The following is a 19935-nucleotide window of genomic DNA, read 5'->3' on the forward strand; positions in this document are numbered from 1 at the left end:
CTGATTAATAAATAATGCAGTATATCGTTTGTGATAAGATATCTTATGTAAAGATGTAACGCACGTCCTGGGTTGGCATACACCACACACATTAAATACACACGCGCGATGGCTTATCATCGGTGTGTATTTCTGCGAACTTTTATCGATGGCAACAATCGTCTGATAGCTGGCAATGGTGCTGACTAGCCCTTATGTCGTAACGCTTGCACAGATTAAGGCTCCTTTTGATGCTGATGGTGTTTACATCTTCTTGTTGGGTCGTAACAAACTTCAAAAGTATACACTTTATGGAAAGCTGAACAATTCCGCGCTGTAGATATGCGCATTCTGGACTGGTCAGTAAAAAATGCAGAACAACCTATATGATAAGCTATCTTATGTAAAGTCATTATCCATTTCCGGTGTTGCACACACGATGGCTTATCACCGGTGTGTATATTCTGTGAATTTTAATCCATTTCCATTGTTGCAATCGTCCGATTACTAGCCAATGAACTGACAAGCCCTTAAATCGTAACGACTGGACAGATTGAGGCTCTGCTGGAATGATGGTTAACGACCTGCGTATTTTTTGTTGTAAACTCAATTCTACTCTTACGTCAGCTGGTTGATTGCATACAAGCCATTATGAAGGGAGTATTTTTTGTCTGGCTCAAACGCCATATCCCAATAACAATATCCTCAGAAGGTCTTAGTCTGATCTGCCGTTGTGCTTTATGAACAGTTAAAAAAAAGTCATTCATATCTCTCTACTGTATAGTAGCAATACTGTTCCTGAAGAAATAAAAATGGCCGTTCCTGAAGAAATAAAAAAAATCTATAATGAAGAATCATCCAAATCAGGAATCGACTCCCAAAAGATTCATAAATTCTCAGAGTAGCGACGACCATTTTTACATTCTTTCAGTAAAAAGATGCATTCAGATTCACCCAAAATTAGTCTGTCCCAATTCTGTTTATTTAGTCTGTAACAAGATTTAGATGTAGGTACTTTTGAGACTGGTGCTGTCTCGCGAGAACCAGCGTCACTTGTTATGAGATTGGAATTATCAGGTCTAGAGAAAAATTGTTTCAAAATGTTCTCTATATTTGTACCGAAAAAGTCTAGTTTTGGTATGTTTAGTTGAAAATATTAGCATTAGTTCTATTTATGATCCAGCTAATACTATTTTTTTTAATTTCAAATAAAAAAATGCGTGTTAATTGTAACAATCTATTCGTAATTAGCAATAATTACGCAATTATGAACTCAATATGCTTAAAAATAGGGAAAACATATCGCTACATGGTGACAATCCTTCAAATGTGTTATGTAGATAAGAATGCCACAGTAATTACAATCTGCTGATAAATCAACAATTATCTTCTTGTTCCATAAACAACCCATAGCTCACCCTCCCAACCTTATTAAACAATTAACAAATCAATACCCAATAAAAATCGAAATCACTGCTTCTCCTTTCTTGGGTATAGATTTGCGGAAATGCCTTGGCACGGAAGGTGTACATTTAAAGAACGATGATATAATAAAGTGTGAGTGGTCGTTAGCTTACCCAGAGCCCTCACCGTATCTGAGATCATCTTTTTGTAATGGCCGATTGCTGGAAAGTTCGAAAAGCAAATACACCCCGGCCGGGGGCACTGCTTCTCCACCACCATGTCATCCAGTATGTCATCCGAAAGTCGCCAAGTTGTTGTTTGTAATCTTGACCCGATTTTTCCCTCCATGATGTGGGAGCTGCTTGTTTTGTTGTTGTTTTTTTAGTGGGAACTGTAGGGAAAACGCTCGCAAAGGGAAAGCAAGTTCATTGTGAGTGATGCTAAGAGAGTGGCATAAACAAATAACAATGGGGAAGAAACATTGCACCACTGCACGAAGCATTTTTCAAAGAAGCTGTGCCGACTAAAGGCGGATCAGGCGGTTGTTTTAGGTTAGAAATTGCTAAATTTTCATCAGAGAAGTTAGCAGAAATGTTCGTATTACAAGGAAGTTATTTGTTTTAAAGAAGATCTTCACCGATCAATTGCAATCGATATATTTTGCATCAAGTTGTGTGGATCGTTTCTTTTTTGTTTACAAATCTGTAACGAATAACACACCAGCCAACCACTTTTCGTAACAACTTTGCGCTTGAGTCATCACTTTATAGTCGTGCCGTGCTCACTTTATATCCTTCATACCGCGAGTCCACCACTTCGGAAAGACACACACAACGCGGTGCTGCTCTGCTGTTGGATTGTACGCTGCAGACCTCAATCTCCCCCGGTGATCTCATTGTACGTTTGGATTGAGCGCTGTGGAGAAGGACGATGCAACGCTGATGATGCTCGGATACTGTGGAAACTGGAGATCCGCGAACAACAGCACAACCAGGTTGACCATGGGGGAAACGATATGGTGTGAGACGACCACCGTATTTCACATGACAAATCCCGCGGTGGCAACGAATTATGTACGGCTGACAGTACAATTTCCATTCGATGACCGTTTTTAACCCGAAGGGGGTTTAACAAACAATTTCGCACCACCGTCGGTTCATTTTTTTTTGCACAAAACGTGAGCAAACGTTGAAGAAGAGGGAGGGAGGGAGGAAGCTAAGTGTCAAAGCGTACTTGCTACTTGCTCATGTGTTAATCGATTCTGTAGCTCCCGATGCGACATGGATGGGTGGTTGGAGGATCGCTTTGGAGGCTGACTGTTACATTGAAAGTTAATTAGCAATATGGTAATCAAGAAAGGGATTTCTGCGTAACTACGCCTGCAGTGGTAGTGGGAAAACAGCAGTCGGGAATTAAATCCAACAGAGAGAGAGAGAGAGAAAGAGAGAGGGAGAGTTAGTTTTATTAGGGAATCAACTCACTCTTTGTGATGTATGAGGGATTAGTTAAATCTCAATCTAATGCATCCATTCTTATATAACTCATTTATGTGTTGAGTAATTCTGATTAGTGTTGTGCCTATTGAATCTTTTTATAAAATTCATTAATAAGGATCTTTAGAGAAGAGTCATTCAAATCAGAACAGTGGTGGATCATGTCCCTTGTAAGTCTTAAGCGGCATAGAAGATGGGGAAGGCGAGCTTGTGCGAATCTTAATAGACATGGATTCATGACTCTTTGAATTCAAATTATTTCATTCATTTCAAAGATTCATTCAGATTCATCCAACACTGTAAGTGATCAGATTCAACTCGGAGAGAAAGATCTCAATCTAACTCACTCATCCTTATTTAGCTCATTCATGAGTTTTAACACTCCTTCCAAGGAAATTCCAAGCTTATTCCCTAAATCTTACAAACCCACTCGCGAGTTCTATAATTCGGGAGTTATTAAGATTCTTCGTTATGGATCAAAATTAACTCACTCATTCATTCTGATTCATTGTGGCACATTAGTAGTCTACCGTGACTCATATCTATGATTGTCGATGCTACTTTCTATCTCAGTGGGATAAATGAATTTTAAAGAAATTTTAACATATTTCTTCGGCACAATAATCGTACGTATCACTTCACTGTTTGCTGTAGTTGTGTTTCGCTGTCCAAAGCACAACGTTATCCGCTCCATCTAGAACGTGAAACTCCTGGCCCAGCAAGCTTGTTTTCCGCTGTCTTCGCTCACACACGTGCCTTATGATGCTTATGTGTTGTTATTGTTTTTTTTTTAATTTCCTTCAATCACAGCCCCCTCAGCTGCTTTTAACACCTCTATCATCCTACTCGCCGCATTATTGGCGTCGGCAGTCACAAAGAAGCTATGACAAAAACTTGAAAAAAAAAACAACACGAAGAATGCAAAGTAAGGCAATCGAATGTTGGAGGAATCATATTGTGGTGTGTCGGTAGTACGGTGCTGCTACTGGTGCTAGCATTTTTATTCCTGATCGTACTGTTGGTGTCAAATGGCAACGAATGAATTGTGCATTGCACGATGGTGGAATGCATTGTGGCCCTGCGTATATAATAGTGGTGGTTTGTATGAATCATCAAACTCTGCGATTGATATGGGTGCTCGTCAAGGTCTACACGAAGCATATTTGCACGACCACGCCATCGATCAAGTATGTCTAAGGACAATGATATTAATTATCCCGCGAGGGTAATGGATGTAGTAGCAGCGGTACAAAAATAGTAAAACAATTGACAAACACTTTCTCTTTCTCATGGCATTAAAGAGACCCCCGTTTCAGTTCAGTTTAATGCTCACACAAGGGTGGTGTCGGCTGAACAGATTCTGCTGCAATCTCATTTTGTTCTGTAAATTGGGAGAAAAAAAGCTGCTAACCCCTACTCTACCATGACCGACCGATAGGCCCAATTTTTGGGACGCGTAGCAGGTGTCCATCGGACCGTCCCAATATTGAGCCATCGGCGCCCCCCCCCCCCCCACCAAGCAGTCGATATCCGTGTCCGTCCGTCCCTTCGTTCTGACCAGCCGTTGTTTGCTGGTGGGTGACGGAAGGCAAACACAAACGAACAATAATGGCCAAAAAAATAGGAGGCCATTTCTAGAGTGACAAATGGGTGGTGATAGCGGTGCCCTATTCCAACTTCTCACAACAGGGAGAGAGAGAGAGGGTGCAGGGTAGTGTAACACTATGCTGCTAGTTCGCACGGTTCAGTGATGATCATATGGAGAGGAAGAACGCGGAAAAAAACAACCATAAACACAGACACCCCCACGTCGAAAAGGGAAGGAAGGAAGTTCGTTAGGTGTATCCGATAGAACGACGACGACGGACTGGGGCTTCTGGGAAACACGCGCACCATTATCGCACCGAACCACACCCAGTTCGGCGACCGGCAAGGTCCCGGATGGTGTGTTCCGTCCCTATCGCAAAAAGAAAATGCAAGACACGTGGGAGTTGGCTGGCACGAGAGGGCTCCCTCGTTGCCCCCTGAGGTAGTCGCGGGATATTTTATGCTTGCTTCCTTCCGCCTCGAATGAGGTTCATTATGGGTCAAATATCCCCCACATCAATTATTGCCTGTGGAGGGAGGGAAGCGAAGGAGAATCGATTTTTATTGGGTACGGGGAACATTCCAATTTTTGTGATGTTGTCTTCATTAAACCCAACTAAAACTGGCTGTTGTTCCATCTAATGTGATAGTGGATTGCTCATTTCTCTTAACATTTTGTTGAAGACCATGCCAGATAGACCACAAATTGGGTCGTTTTTGTTCTAGTTAGAACGGGAAATTAAATAGGGTATATTGAAGATGGTATAGCTCTATAATTATTTTTGTTGGACGTAGCGAAATTAGGTATTTTAAATACGTATGTATGATTCATAGTGTTGTGCCTAATGAATCTGTTGGTAAGAGTCATTCATATGAAGCCTTTGCTTCGAAGAGACCTTCAAACCATGAGGCAACTCTCTTAAGATTTCCGATCTCCAAGGACGATGACTCCAAGGATTTCTTATATTTACAGATATTACATATTTTGTTTAACGTAATTACTATTTCTCATTGAAGATAGATTCATTAGACAATTCTCATAAGTTTGACAAATGTCAGATGATTTCTGGGGCTTGGGGAAAGAGTCTTGATTCTCCAAGGATTTGTGATCTTATATTTTGTTTATCGCAATTGCTATTGTTCATTGGCACAGACATTCAATATTCACATTCAAATTTACATTCCGACATTCAAATTATTTTCTCAATTTTTTTACAATTAAATGTAGATTCCTGATACTTGGTAAAATTCTTAAATCTCCAAGGATTTATTCAGTTCCATGAATCTCATTCAGAGGCAAAACATAAACCACAATGAAATGTTGGAACGTGCGGTTGATTGTCTAATTCCACATGTAGCTCTAGATATTCCACTTCAACTTGGGAAGAACACGGCAATGGCTCCAACTTTAGCACTTGAAATCAAAAACTTTGCAAAAAACCGAAATATCTGTCATGTCCTTCAAATTTTTGCGATTGTCTTAATTATCTCTATCTCACCTTTGTAGTTACAAAGTAAAATGAAGAAACAAAATTCCCCTGTAATAAATATTTATAATCAGAATGTGGTGCACTTAAAATTCCTAGAAAACACTTGCTTAAGCACTCAATTTTCGGCTCAAAACTTTTCAACAAACCAAGAAGGTGCTCTATTCCTGGCTGAATAAAATAGGCAATTGGATACTCTTTGGCTTTTGCATCGGTGACATAATCTTCTCCAACATGACAGTCACCGCGCACCGTACCGTTACCATTTTACCAGCATTGTCGACGATGACGACGTCGTTGCTGGACCGTTTAATACTTCTCCCCCCCCAGATTGCACATCTGTATCGTCATTCATAGTACAATTCTTCTATTAATCCGCATGCCACCGGGGCCCCACCGGGGGGAGGGTGAACAAGGGGGAAAACAAGGAAAATCAGCGTTAGCATATTACACAGCCCGTTACTTGTCGTTACGCTTCGTGCAATTGTATCAAACCACGGCCAACTGTAAGTGCACTTGAGACGAATGAGAGATACTGGTATTTCTGTACACATTTATTATCTGAACCCCAGGGTTCGGCAATGTTAAAAAGAGTCACGAGAACCTCTTTTTAACTAGCAGAACCGATATGGCTTGGAAAAATTATAAGAAGTTTTTTTGAATGGTTTCACCTACTTCATATGTTTTACCAAAATTTGTTTGGAATGTCTGGCCCGCAACTTCAAAGTTGTTCCTACCATCTGGCCCTATTTGTGAAAGGTGTGCCGACCCCTGATCGGAATGATTACTAAAAGCATGAATGGAAAGACAGTCACCGAAGTGGATGTTAATCTGCGCTGTAAATCGATATCGCATGTCCGTGGAGTTGTTGCGATACGATAAGTAGTATAAGAAAGCAAATAAAGTCGCCATAAAAGTATTAAGACATCCTGCTTCCAATTGACCTACTACTGTCGATGATTATGAAAATGTACTGCGAACGTTACTGTCGATATCCAATCGGTTTAATTATTTGCTTTGTTGATGAAATGGCGTTTGGTGGATTTTCTCACTGCAAGCAAAGGTATAACTTTTCCATTCCCTTTTTTTAAAAGAATAAAAAAACCGCTCAACAATGGCACCACTGTACAGTGGGACTCAATTCGATCGTATTAAATTATGTACTGTTTATTGCTGCTACATTGCTGCTTTCACGGGTGGCAGATTATTATACAAAGAGTAGCTAAAGTTTGCAAATGGTCAATTGGTAATCTTTCCCTTTGATTAGGCCATGTACTCTGCGCTAATCACAGAAGCATGACAAATTAGATGTAAAGCTCCAAAAGAATTGATTGTTTGTTTAGGACAGAAATAAAAACCTCATTAGAATTACTTATTTACAAGAAAAGAAAAGGTGGAATGCACTTGACCTGCACACATCGCTGCAGAAGACGATTGTCCCGTGTGTGTGTTTCCATGTCGCCGATCGCGGATTAAGGTAGCGCTTTCAACGGTAACCGATGGCGTCATCCGTCAACCAACGTTTGGAACGATGGTCGAGTGAGAGAGAGAGCTAGTTGCGTCGAGAGAGCGCGAAACAGCGAGCGACAATGATTAAAGATTGACGCATACATTCGCGCGCGCGATCGGCTGCAATGATCGCGCAAAAGCCGCGAAGATCCCCGCTTAGGTGCAGCGTGAAAGAGCAAGAAGATGGCATTTCGTCCAACGCTATTTGATCTCTCGTCACACGTCGCGGAGGGATGCTGCGTTCCAAGTCATGTGTCATGTGCATTGTGACTCCCATTCGCCCTCAGTGCCTCACCACACCGCTCACCCCGCGTCAAGAGATTATGTTTTTCTGATGAGATGAAGAGATCCCAGCCTCGCGCCATGGATTGTTTTGTGTTTAATCTTTTTTAAAATAGGCAATCGACCCGAGGGAGTCGTTCCACAAGGGCGGGTCAGGCTGATGCTCGCACACATTTATCATCCGTGGCAGACTTTCAAATGGCGGAACTCGCCATGATGATGGGTCGTGGTGTGGAGTCCGCTGGCTTTTGTAACGCACAAACAATAAACGTGCCCCGTGCGAGTAGCGATCCCCCGACTGAGGAAAACAAAAGAAATTAACAAGCGATCCGCAATCCGGTCTTGGCGAGAACTCCGGTTTTCCTTTCCGTGTGATCGCCGGTGCAGAAGAGAGTGTTGTGTTCGGATTGTGCCTGCATTCGGGCTTTTACTGCTCGCTGCAATGAAGAAAGCAATTTTTCAGGGCAAAATATGTTGTCCTCTTTTCGTTTTTGTTTTCCTGTGTACATCTGCCAATATTCACCGATATATTACGGGTGTTGCATTGATGTTGCGGTATGCAACAACTGCGCGATCGCTTACTGCTTATAGCTACTGCTTGCCAAAACCACTTCTCTCCAGTTCACTCCATCTACGCGTTGGTATTTTTTATTGGAGCTCATCTCCAGGGTTTCTGAGAGATTTCCTTCATTGTGTTGCGTGGTCCCGTGAACACACACACAGTCTTCACACGGAAGGGCCAATCAAACAGAAGACATTCGCATGCACAGCGTGACATTCCAATAGAAGAAGCGCTATTCGCGTATGTTTGTGTGAGTGTGTGTGTGATTTGCACTGTTTGTGGTGCGCAGTGTTTTCGAATTCCAGCGTGGGGAGAAAATAATGGTAAACGAAATGTGCCGACTTGAAGTAACGACGAGCGATGAGTCTCGTGTGTCATGGTGAGGAAGTGGGCACTGGCAGGCAGAAGAGTAAGGGTGAATTTTGATAAGCCGGCAATGCGGAACAACCTTCCTTGCAGTAATGTAGTCATCCCGTATCAAATGCAGCCGGAAGTTATCAATTTCTCAGAATAGACTTTTTTGTGATATTGTATGATTCAAGCATTGTGACGGAGAAATATAACAGCGACGAGGGGGGAACAACGCACCGCCGTCATATCGGGTTATCGAGATTTTCGGATGTTACGACTTTTTGAGTTTTGCAGTGTTGTGCACTTGGTGTTCAAACCTGCGGAGTAACGAAGGTCTATACTGATCGTACGTTAAGGTCTACGAAGATCTGAATTTCCATGTCACGCAGGAGGATTAAGAATTAGTAGAGAATAACCAAAAGGAGCAGTCCCAGGTGAGATTGATTTTGAAATATTATATCAGCTTAGAGAATTTATGTATGTGTTAGTGAGTACGAGTGAGTGAGCGAGTGGAAACGTGAAACTCATTTCTGTATTACTCACTCATGAGTGTTTATTAGTGTTGTACTTAAATAATCTTTAGAAGAGTCACTCATATGAATCTTTAGTCATTCAAATCAGGAATCAATTCTCTAAAGATTCATGAATCCTACGAGCAGTGGTGGATCACTACCTAAAGCAGAATTCATAAAATTTTGAAATATTTGAGATTCAGATTCATTCATTCAATTAAAAGATTTATTGAGGTTCATTAATCTAGATCAGATTCACCTGGCACTAGTGTATACCTAGCCGCTACCTAGACGGTTCACGTTTGCAAAAAGAGTGAGTGTGAATCGAAAATGAGCGAATCGATCGCACGCGAGCTGAAATGGAATACTGTTGTATGACTCTCGCGAGAGTCGCTCAACGAGTTATTCCATTATAACGACTCATTGACTCTGAGTCAACTCACCAAATAAGAGTCATTATTCTCCTCTCTAGAAGTCGATCGAATTGGTTTCCAAAATCTTTGTTGATCAAATTGGAAAAATGAGCTTAAGTTTATGCTCCTTCCTTCCCCCTGCTGCATATTTTATGCCAACTGTATGAAAATCATTAATAACGACAGCCATAGTAGCAACTACAAACCAAACATAATAACGCAACATGCTTACCAGAGGGATAGAGAGAGAAAGTGACAAAGTTCGGTGTTCCGTATCGGACAATGTTTTTTCCCCCTCACCTTTTTTGCTCGCATTTGTTTCTTGTTTGAAACATTGTTTTCGCTTTTCGCATTGCTCTCGTCGTCGTTCCACGCTATGTGTTGTGTTTTCGTTTTCGAGACGGTTGCAAAATATGCAGCCACACACAGTACCCCTACAACTACTGCACCATTGTTGGTGCATGGTGTTTGAGGTGAACATGGTGAAACATTGGGGAGTTCGTCACCCAAGAAGGGGGGCTCACATCGTTTAATTGTGGTGTGTGGTTGGTGTGTGTGTTTTTTTATGTTCGCTTCGTGCAGGAAAATACAGGTGTACATACAACAGCACACCACCCGGTCGAAAGACATGTAGGAGGCGTGTATGCGTGCGCGTGTTGGTGGTGTCGCTTCCCGGAATGTGGCCTTAGTCATCGACCGTAAGCTGCCGTTTCCGAAGGAAAATCTAAAACACACAGATACAGGTCGAAACGGAGACGCCTGCCACACGCCAAAGACGGGCCAACGTGTTTTTCAGACACTATTGCTCTTTTTTTTGCGGCCTTTTTGTTTTGTTTTGTTGTTTTAATTTTGTTGCTTTGTCACCTTTCGTTGTTTTTGAGAGAGTTGTTAAGCTGATGTTGGCCGCGAAATGACACGAATTCCTTACACAGACACACACACGCACACACCCGATACACCGGTGTGGGGTTGTGTGTGGAGAGCTCTGGATTCCGATAGACATTGGCCACTGTTTGGCGATATGAAGGTTTGGCAACGCGTTTAATCATATTGTATCGTGGCAGTTTTTTTTCTTCTTCTGCTATACCTCAGAGTGTTTGTTGTGCGACCCACCGATGGGTGTGAACCAATTTTAGGGATAGAAAAGAGCTGTTATAGATGAGGGCACATCCAGCGACCCGTTAATCATCGTGTCGAATTTATGGCGACCATGTTTTGTTGCGTTACAAAAGAGATAATTATGTAAATAGCTCATTTTGCAAGGGCGTAGTCGAGGTGGAGGCAGTGATGATAGTTAAGACCTTTTTCTTATTTGACTCCATACATCTGTGCTCATCTTAACCTTCTTTGTTTAAGCCAGAAAGATGCTCTCTGTGATTTGAATTATCTATATATCCGTTTCGTGTAGAGTAGGATTTCGATTTCCCAAGAATTTGCCACCCGATTACACTCTGATTTATCTCAACTTCGGTGAAAAAAAAACAGCCCTTAGGGTTTTCATATCACAAGCTTTGATAATAAGAACATTCGAATATCGTTTCTGCTCAAAAATGGAAAAACAACACATATCTTTCACATTATTAGGAATACTCCTCGATGTTCAAATATTTCATCGAGTTTAACAAGTTGAGATCCACAGAAAAATGTTTACTAAGTGAAGATTACTAACAAGGAAAAGACCCATTTTCCAAATCATTCGTTTCGTTCGTTTCTCAAGTTCCACACGGTTATTGGGAGTTGTCTTTTAACTCTCCCAGATAATCACAGATCGCCCTGGTTCGTTAGTTTGTAGTCAAACAACCACGAATTGATCGACATTACACTGTAAAAAGTCCTGTGAACAAAAGTTCCAAATCTCGAGATTTGAACCCAGAACGGGTTGATACTGTTGATTCGCACTATACCGACGCTGCTATTTGAACAACCCGAGTATCCTTGCTCCAAATCTTGTACAGTATACCAGCACCATAGGCCATTTAATCACAGTCTCAACTTTAATCTCTTTAAATATTTATATTTGAGTACTGTATTGCACAACTTTCTAGGGCTTTATGAAATGTAATGATGCCATCTAGATCTGTTTGATGGAAGTAATGGTAATGGTTCATAATAATCGAAAATCTCTTCAACGCAAGTGAAACATGACACATCATTATTCAGCTAGTTTGTTATCACTTCTTTGTTCAATTGATTTTTGTTTTTTGCTTAGTGCTGATAGTCCAACGCGATTCTAACGCACATGATCGGCATTCTTTTCATTCACAACACTTCTAAATCTTCCATCCCTTACCTAGGGTCGGGTATGGTGTGTATGTGCGCGCGAGAAGATGTTAACGATTGACTTTGGCCCATTGACACAGTTACGTGTGAAGTCCGCGGGCGAATTGATTAGTTTTGCCGTTTTAATTTTTTAAGTGTACTTTTAGTTCACCACGCTTAAGCCAACTTTGCCCATTTAGCTTGCATTTAGCCGATTCCAGCTGTCGGCGGAAAAACACCCAACAGGGTAGCAATAAAAACCGACCCAACGGATGTACAAGCGGCGGTGTCGTGTGTGCCGCGTGGTGGCGGGCCCATTCGGTTCCGGTCAATGCAAAAGTCGCAATAAATATTTTAAAAGCAACGTCTCGACCTCTGAGGGTTGGTGGGTGCGTTTTTTGTGTGAGTGTGTGTGTTTGGTATGGAAAACATCCCCCAAATCAACCGGAGCGCACGATGAGCGCATGAATGGTGTGTGTGTGGTACGTATGCCCTTACACGAGCGCACACGGTGGTTTATTGGGGTGTGAAATATTTTTAGACCGTATCCAAGAACGTAAAATCAATTCCAAAATTATTCGCCTATTCCGTTAAAGTAAATGTTAACCCTCGGTGGCAGGTTTCACACACAAATACACGATCATTAATTGTATGCAACGAGATCACACTGCGATCGTCGTCTTGAAGCGAACGCCTCGCATTTAAGTCATGCGTTACAGTGCGAAGAAAATTAGAAAGTATCGGTGGTTTTTTTTTGCAGTTTCGTTCAGCGACAGGGTAGGGGGTTGTGTGTGTGTGTGTGTGTGTGTGTGTGTGTGGCTTTTGAGCCAGACACGTGGAGGAGGTGTGTATATTTGTCAACAATCGAAAATAAAAACCGGTTGTACAGCCCGATGTGTGTGCGTGTGGGAGCTGTGGGAGACTAGAGATGCGCGCATACAACCGGCAAGTGAGCGAGATGAAGCGATGTGCGATTTTACGCAAGGACTCTCGAAGGACCGGAATGCCGGCTAGGATGGGAAAAATCTTGCCGCAAATCGCATGACAACATTTCGGGGTGGCGAATGATGAACACCACACCCGTTCTGCTGGTGCGCATGCCTGCGGATCTGCACTCTCTAGCCGGCATATCTATCATACCGGGTGGAATTTGTGTCCCCCCCAGGGAGGGGCAGGACAGGGACACGCAAATCATTTCAATCATAATGTTAGTGTGTACACGTCCTCATGTGATGGGTGTGTGTGTGTGTGTGTGTTGTACTATGCTACACTACAATCTCCTCTCACAGCTATAAAATGGTCCATCATCTGTCACCGAATGTCATCATTGATGCTGCTTCCTATCTATCTCTCGTTTTTGCTCCTTCTTTGCTGGTACCATTTGTTGAAAGATGAGATACTTGCAAAACATAAATATCACTTTCGAAGGGGAAACGGAGCTGCTCCGTATTGTGTGTGTGTGCACAGACTCTCGAGAGTTTTGCTTTCCCAGCAGCAGCGACCGCCGGCTGTTTTCGCGCAGTTGCCATAAAATATTCAAAAGGAATGCATCCCCCCGAATCGGTACCATTTTTATGGAGTATCATGTTTGCAAGCGGGTTTGATAATTTTATTTATAAATGAATTTTGCTTGATGTTCTTCTCTGGCCGCCCCCCCGTTCTCAAGGGCGGTGAGATGTCACATGAAGTGACAACCGAAACGCAAACCGGTGCAGTGTCTAAATTTTATGGCAACGAAAGCGAAAGATGTTCAATTAGTTAGTCCTCTAGCGTTATAGCACTCACCTCACCCATCGCAAAACTCGATAACGATAAAAGGGACCATATGCCGTCTAATCAGCGATAGCTGTCCTTCTCTCTACCGGGCTTTTTCCGGCTCCACCATAAGCGGAGGGTGACATAAATGCCGCTCATAAAAAGCGATCCAGCTGTGTGCGTGATGTCGTCCTCGTTATCCTTGCGCGTTGCAAAGGCACAGTCCCGTAACTCTCGTTTGCTGCTCTGTTGAAATTGCTCCCTTCGGGGTAAGAAGGCAGCAAAAAGATAGCCGGCAAGCCAAAAACTAAGCAGAATGGAATCAGCATCAAGGGAAATGGTGAAAGTTCCCTGGGTAGCCCTTGTTTTCTGAACTCTGCTGTGTAAATTATTCGCTGTGATTCGTTAGTTTACAGCGTTAAAAGTGGTTCTTGTCCTTGGTGTGTTTTGGTAGGTTTTGTTTTTTGTGTTGGGGAGGAAGTTGGAGAATTTATACAGGGCAATAAATGGATACAGTCCTAAATTATGCTTTGCGCTGTACAACGGGATGTTTTTCATGCTTGGTTAGGACACAAGTGCGTGTGTCGAACACGTGTTCATTGAAGTTGTGTTTCTTTTTTTCGGTTTATGTATAGTACAGGGTTCTGCATATCATAACATTTAGTGTAGATTTTTTATATTAAACAATATTGTTAATAGAGATTGTGGCCCAATGTGATAGTAAGTGTGTTGGACACTAAAAAGGCGAAAGAAAAGAGTCATTATTTCATCACAATAATAATTATTTTGTGTCCACTTCATGCCATAAAAAACAGCTCCTACTACTTGCCAAAAAAAAAACCCTCTCTTCAAAAAGTGGCGTTCGATGCGAGATTGCCCAATGCTCACCATCAAACCAGACAATTATCCGATTTTCGTCCAACTTTATAGTTATTTGTTTGTGCAGTCACATTGCATTCGAACGTTTTTTTTTCTCTCTCTTTTTGTTGTTGTTATGTTTATGTCCCTCACCACCCCAGACCAGCTCGCTCGGGCGCTTGTGTGTTTTATATGGGCGATTTTGTCCGCTGATGTGATGTCACACTCGCGTTTAGATCGTGTCAGCCGCTAAATGGTGCGTATCAGACGCCCCGGCCGCCCCGAACAGTAGTGTGGTGGTGTGGTGATCGTCGTAAAGTAAAAACTAGGTACCAAAAACATGGCCCGTGTGTGAGCAAAACAGAGAGACGATAAAAAAAGGTGAAGGCACAGAGAAGACACACCGGACAACTCACCTCCCTTTTTTCCCCGTTGCTAAGACCACGATCTCGTCCACGGTACGAATCGTCGTAACTGGCGTGCGGGTTACGTAAACCAGTTAGCCCCGCAGTTCAAACAGAGCGATTGCACTTAATTAAATCATAATTATATCAGGCCGAGTACAATTCGACGAACAGAAAAATAGAAGAAAAACCACATCCCCCAACCGCGAGTGCCGGGGTCTCTTTAGCCTGTCGGGGCGAGAAGGTGGCACGGGATAGTAAATTTTGGGGCAGAAATATTGACCATAACGGACAGCTCGTTACGGAGCAATAGAAAACCAGCAGAAGCATAACGAAGTGACGCGGAGCGCGCAGATGAGATGGGCCGCGTGCGTGTTATCGTTGCGGGCAAATTGTTCGCTGCCATAAAACCGGCCCCGGTGGGTTAAGATTTATCACACCTTTGGAAGAGGATTGTGCAGGTATGAAATATTCTCAAACAATCACAGCGAGGCTAATAAGATTTGTAGGTTAGTGTGTTTTTTTATCTACCCTGTTTTGGGTTTGTTTTTGTAGAACTCTTACACGAAGGCAGACTCGGTGAAGAGTCTAAATGTGTGCAATAATAAATAAAATATAAATTAAATTAAATTAAATGTCTATTCGCAACACGAAGGTTCTAAATAATCACCTTGAATGGACGATTGCATAATTGCAGGCGTTTGTAGTGTAGTACAAAAACCCGGTTTACACAAAACATATACAGCGACATTGAAAAAGGATTAATTTAATGATGTTTTATTACAATCTATAATCAGTTTTATAGCGACTGCTTTGGTTCGTTCCCATAAATAAAACAATGTAAACGATTGCATACTTTTAGGCGCTTGAAACGCCGTACAATCGTGGAGTAGTCTGTTTGTTTGACGTTTAAGATATGTTTAAAATTTCAATTTCTTTAAAATATACAGTAATGTTAAAATACTTATTATTTGTACAATATTTGTAGACATAACAAAGGACAATTTACTGACAGTGTCATCTTAAAATCATCACCAACTCTCCAGCACTGTACATTCTCCGGTACGGAACGAAGCGGAAATATTCTGATGGTTATTCCCCCTGCTTGGTCCGCGTACTGTTTCGTACAGCACGTACTTCGGTGTGGTGGACAGTTGCTGCTGGTGAAAAATATGTTTGTAATCAATCACACACCAGCAGCAGCTTAAGCGCGGGCGGCAGTAATTATCGTTTTGCCCCGTGCTCGGCTAGCATAAACAAACACGACGATTTTGAGGCTGGTGTGTTGTGAGCGCAAACCCCCTGTTTAAAGTGGGTACGGTACGGCGCGTGGCCTGGCCGCGCGCGGTACACTCGAGTGAAACCGTATACGATACGGAGTTAGCCTGCCGGAACAAGAATGCAGTGCCAGAACTGGCACTTGATGAATTGCAGCAAGTCAATTGCGGAGGAAAGGAGGAACAAAAAAAACCGGGCAAGAGAAATGCATTCTAACCTAAAACCGGAGACGGTGTGTGGCGCACAGCTGTGTGTTGTTGCTGCAGTTTTGATCCTCTTTTTTTTGTCCTCTTTCCTGCACTGCATCTTCAATGCCGTTTGTGGTGGGGTACCGATTATTATTGTGGCGAGTGCCATGTGCATGAAATTACTAGCTGTGTGTGGGTTGCTCTGAAACTATGTCGAATGATGTGCCAGAGAGTGTGTTAGTGGTTTTTTTTTGTATGATTTAGAATGATTCTTTTCCATCCATCGCTTCGAAACGGTACGAAAATCAGAAGCATCAACCGTAAATACAGCAACATTTCAAATACAGATGCGTGGCTCCAACACGTGTAACTTCTTACACGGCCTGTGCGGCTACCATACGCACACACGTGGGTTTGATTTGTGTGAATTAATCTCTTTCGTCAATCATCAAGTCAATTAAATCAAGTTGCTGCTGTTTACCAGCGTAATTGGTAAGGGCGGCATCACCAAGAAATCTAGAGGAAATTTGATGTTCCTCCCCAAGACCAAGGAAAGGAGGAACAACCCCAACCCGCTATAGGCGAACCGATTTTGAAACAAATTTTAACAAGCTGTTTGTATTTTTTGGACGTAATTTGTGGAAATGGAAATTTTGGACGTAACAGAGGAGGGATTTCATTTTTAAACCATTTAATCTTTTTTTTTGTTGAAAAGCTAATTGCTGTTTTGTTTTGCTTATTTTATTGAACTCTTTGTCAGGTAAGCCAAGAAAGTTGGGGATCGCGCAAGAAAAAAAAAATATCGCCAAGTCTCATTTAATTGATTTTATTTGAGCACATCACATTCAATGCAATCACTACCGGCTGATTGGTCACTCCTTTCCATTGCGATCGGCTTACGAAACCGAACGGAACGCGTTAACTTCAAACGCTAAAGCATGTCGGCATCTCGGCCCGCGTCCATTCGTACGTTCATTAGTTTGATGTATGTGTGTGTGTGTTTTTTTTTTTGGTTTTCGGGGCGGGAAGAAGATCAATCGCATACTACCTACCGGTGTGTGGAGCTGGAAGGATGCCAACGTAGTTTTCCTTCCCTCCTTCCCCGTGACATTACACGATGGCCGGAGGATGGAGAAGAGGTCGTGTAAATTGTTACTGACAGATTTTATGGTCGGCAGCAGCAGCAGCAGCAGCAGCAGCAGCCAGCAAATACGAAATGGAATACAACACGTTGACAAATGAAGAAAACGATGTGTGATGGTGGCGCGTGTGCTTGTGTAGTGTGTTTTTTTTATGTGAAAATAGGAAAATTAGTCTCACCCCCAAAGTGCGTTTTGTGTGTTGTTTTTTAACTTAGTCCACCTTTCCTGCTTTTTTTATATTGCCATAAGTTGTGAAATTAGCAGACAAAAATTGTGATTTATGGCAAATTTGAATGTCAGCAAACGGCGTATCTCTCGCGTCGCCGCGTCTGTCGCTTTTGATGGGATCAATCTTTTGCAGGGGTTTCAATTCGTATTTTCTGGATTTTACTTATCAAGTTGAGGTGACAGATGTAGAGGTTGATCTGGAATCTTTCCCACTTTCTGGATGCTGTGCAAAATGACGCTGATTATATATAAAACGTTGTAATTTTACATAAAACAGACAGACAAATTTATAAATTTCAAAAGCTTTAGAGTTCTTAGCGATTTTACCAGTGTTCAATTTAATGAATCTCTTTGAATAATGAATGAAGATTCATTCAAGTTCCACGAGTTACTTTACTCATGAACCGACTCACAAAAGCTTCTTGAATTCTTCAAAATTCATTTATCTTTAGGAAGATGCATAAATTCTCAATTTAAAGATATGAATCCTCAAGCAGTGTTGAACCTCTAAGATGTAAAGGGTTTAGACATTTTTATGATGTTAGCTTTTGAAATGAGGAATTTCACGCAGTCACCTGTCGTGAAAATGAATTAGGGAAAATGAATTGTCGTGAATGAATGAACCTCTGATGAAAATAATGATTCCTTAACATTCCTGTATCGTTGACAATTCACGAATCTTACAGGATTGATGCAGATTTATTGGTTCTTGATAATTCCTGAACCTTTACCAATTTATATATTTTCATAATAAAGATTTGGGTTCATTTATTCAGTTGAATATTCATTCAGAGTAAGCACCATGAAGTTCCTAAGTCATGGATCTTTGATGATTCATAAATCTTTGAAATAGAGCTTCAGATTCATTAATTCCGATATTCGATCCTACGATCCTCGTATAATGGAGATCCGATTTTACAGTTTAAAAACTATCCAAAAATGGTTCCAATTTTGTCATTTCATCTTAAAAACCCTGTGCTTAATGGCAAAATATCCGGAAAATCGCATCGAATCGAGGGCAAAAACCAAACAGCGAGCGAGTATTGGCTTCGATGCTTTAATTTCTACCTCTCTTTTTTGCTTTCCAGTTTTGGAATTTTGTCACACTTTCGGCTCCCATGTCTACGGTCGATTGGCAATTTAGCCGTCATTAGCCACAACATCTCTTTATCTCGTTTGGGGGTTGCTCCATGAAGCAGAGCTCGTACGGTTTTAATCACATACAGAACGCTGGTTGCAAACAGAGAACCTGCGAATGACAGTCAATTAATAAGATTGCAGTTATCGAAAATTAAAATCGCACAAATAATTTCCAACAACACCCACAGAGATCTGCTGGTTTTGCACCGAACCGAGTGGGAAGTGTGTGTGTGTGTGGGTATGTGTGTGTGTCCGTAACAGATGGAGCAGCAGCAACACAACACCGGCGGCTGAGAAGCAATGGCTATAGAGCGAAAGTTTTTGTAGTCGTCTATCGATTATACAAACATCCATTAAGGAATCGGTTGGCCAGGGGGTTTACACTCGCCCAGTGAAGAAGACCCACAACACACAGCACAAGAAGACGCCGTGTGGACCGATCGTGGACGTATTTTTAGACCTTTAAATGTCCGATCGATTAGCCGATTGTATGACAACGTCAGCGTTCCTTCGGAAGGGGATGAGCAGAGAGAGAGAGAGAGAGAGAGAGAAGAAAAAAACATTTTTGCATAATGGAGAAACAAAAATAAGAAAATATGGATGATAAAGCAGCAGAACCTTCTAAGAATATGTGTGTATCAGGTTACCTATTGATCGGCATTCGACACGTGAACTTTCACCTTGTCTTTTACTGCACTGGCTTTGATTGAAAGCAAAACGAGCGAGCGCGAACAATAATGTGGCCCAGTGTGCACTTTTTACGATGCAAATCACTTCACCTTTACCTGCCCCACCCCTCCCCCGACGGGTGGAAATGATTCGCTTTACCACTCGTACGAAATTTTCCCATCCCACGGCCTTCGCGCGTCAGATGTTCGTCTTTTTAATAGGTCGCCTTCATATTTTATGGCGCGGAGATGCGAGCAACAACAGGGCGGCGATGGGAGGACAATGTTGTCGACAAAAAAAAGGGCGTGCAAAGGCGTTCGGTGAACGAGCTGTGCGGCCGTCCGCGAATGATTACCGAGCCGAGGGGGATGATGTGTTGTTGGCGAGAGAATGGCGAAGAATCCAGGCGTGCGTGCGTGTCTGTACGCGGTGTGT

The 19935-nt window shown here is 42.2% G+C and overlaps 1 protein-coding gene across 1 annotated transcript in view; it reads left to right on the top strand.

The window, feature by feature from the left end:
* The window catches only part of LOC128298263 (uncharacterized), a 77619-nt gene that overhangs the window by 8151 nt on the left and 49533 nt on the right, over window positions 1-19935 (top strand). The gene's annotated exons all lie outside the window — the stretch shown is intronic.

This window comes from Anopheles moucheti, chromosome 2 (genome assembly GCF_943734755.1).
Source record: "Anopheles moucheti chromosome 2, idAnoMoucSN_F20_07, whole genome shotgun sequence".
In the NCBI taxonomy this organism is placed as follows: Eukaryota; Metazoa; Arthropoda; class Insecta; order Diptera; family Culicidae; genus Anopheles; species Anopheles moucheti.